Here is a 2,137-nt window from a genome sequence, read left to right as displayed (position 1 = left end):
GTTTCTGTATTAGGCTTAAAGAAACATAAAAATTTTTTTGAAATGAACAAAAATACAATGTTCTAAGAATGTTTTCGAAGAACATTTCCATTAAGCTTTTTAAACATTACTTGTAAATCTTCAAAACGTCCGGTTATTTAAATTTTTGAATTTTTTTCTTGAATATTGCGAAAATGTCAGAGAAAACGTGAAGGGACCATTCCATTTTGTCATTTTTTCAAACATTATGGAAATGCTACTTTTGAATGTTCTCTGAAACAAGTAGTAGTAACGTTTAAAAATATCTTGAACGTGGATGAACATTCGACTAAAAAAAAAAAACAAACAAACAAAAAAAAACATTCCATGAATGATGTATAAATAACATTTTGAGAACATTATAAAAGACCAGATAACTTTAAACAACATTCTATTAATGTGACTGGCTGACATTTGTTCATAAATTTGAAAGAACCTTGTCAGAATGTTCTGAGAATGTTCCCTGTTGGCTAAGAAAGCAGTGATTGATATCTACTGCTTTACCATTTCAAACTTCTTTTCGTCAAATGTTTGTAAGGTGTATTTGTCATAAGTACATTTTCATGTGTCGTCACAAGTTGAAAAGGCTGATCCAGATAATATTTGTGTTTAAATATAATGGCGTGCACAGGTTTCTGTGTGGGCTGTTTTAGGGATCGGGTTTGGCGATAGAAAATAACATTACCCTGATAGAAAAACACGCCATCTCTAATATAGCATCTAAGGTCTGTGTATGTGTATGTGTGTGTGTGTGTGTGTGTGTGTGTGTGTGATGCAGGGTTATTATAGTTAACTGAAACTAAAAGTAAAATCATTAAAAAAAAAAAATTCACTACTTGTAATAAATGAATGTTAATGTTAATAAAATAATAAAATAAATGTAGATTTTTAAAATTGTGTTTTCTCATTTTTGTTTGGTTTAACTTGTTCTAAAATAATTAAACCTAAAACTGAAAAAAAAAAAATATACAGATATTTGAAAAAGCTGGGGCAGCTGTGAAAAGAAGGATAACAGGAGGAAAATGAAAGAATGAGAAAGATGTAGATGAGGTTACAGCCGCAGGGGAAGAAGAACTGAAACCAGGACAAGAAGTCACCGTGACACACACACACACACATTTTCAGCATGCTCCCAAATGCTCACGGACGTCATGTGTGTGTTCAGGTGTCTGTTTGTGTCTTTTCATCTAGTCTAGGTCTCTTCTTGTCTCGTCTGTTTCTATATTTTTATTGTCATCAGTTATTCTGTCACAGTCTGAGCAGAATGTCAAACCTCTTTCTTTCTGTCTGTGTCACTGTCTCTCTCAATCTTATTTCTTATTTTGGTAGTTTTTTTTTGTTTTTGTTTTTTGGCATGACTAAAACCATATATTTGTGTTACCAGGTATCCCAAAGCAAATCAATTTCAAGAGTAACAAGTAATATAAAGTAAATTAGATATGAAAAATCACTATGTTTTGTATGTTTGGTAATACTTTATATTACGGTATTCATATAAATATTAATCTACATAAACTTGCTGTTTAATTATTTTGTGTGTGTGTGTGTGTGTATATATATATACAGTGGGTACGGAAAGTATTCAGACCCCCTTAAATTTTTCACTCTGTGTTATATTGCAGCCATTTGCTAAAATCATTTAAGTTAATTTTTTTTCCTCATTAATGTACACACAGCACCCCATATTGACAGAAAAACACAGAATTGTTGACATTTTTGCAGATTTATTAAAAAAGAAAAACTGAAATATCACATCGTCCTAAGTAGGCTGCACCCTAATAGTCGACTAATTTTTAGTCGACCAGAAGAGGCTTGGTCGACCAAAATTTTATTAGTTGCTTAGTTGCAGAAAAAAAAAATCCACAGGCGAAGTCACACGTGACGAACAGATCGTTAACGACTTGTCTATGGTAATACAGTACATCGGACAGAACATCCAAACACTCACCTATCATTCACTGACCTCAAATATGGCTTATCATCTGAAATATGTAAGAATTAGCAACTTTACATGTGCACTCAATCTAATGTTAACCTAGAAAAATGTGCGCTGTTCAAGAGTCTGTGTGGAGTGTGGAAGCTGAACAGTAGCGAGTTCACTGCAGGACAGATGGAGGTG

The sequence above is a fragment of the Sinocyclocheilus rhinocerous genome, unplaced genomic scaffold, assembly GCF_001515625.1.
Source record: "Sinocyclocheilus rhinocerous isolate Xijiao unplaced genomic scaffold, SAMN03320098_v1.1 scaffold50, whole genome shotgun sequence".
Taxonomy (NCBI): Eukaryota; Metazoa; Chordata; class Actinopteri; order Cypriniformes; family Cyprinidae; genus Sinocyclocheilus; species Sinocyclocheilus rhinocerous.
This window is presented reverse-complemented; position numbering follows the sequence as displayed.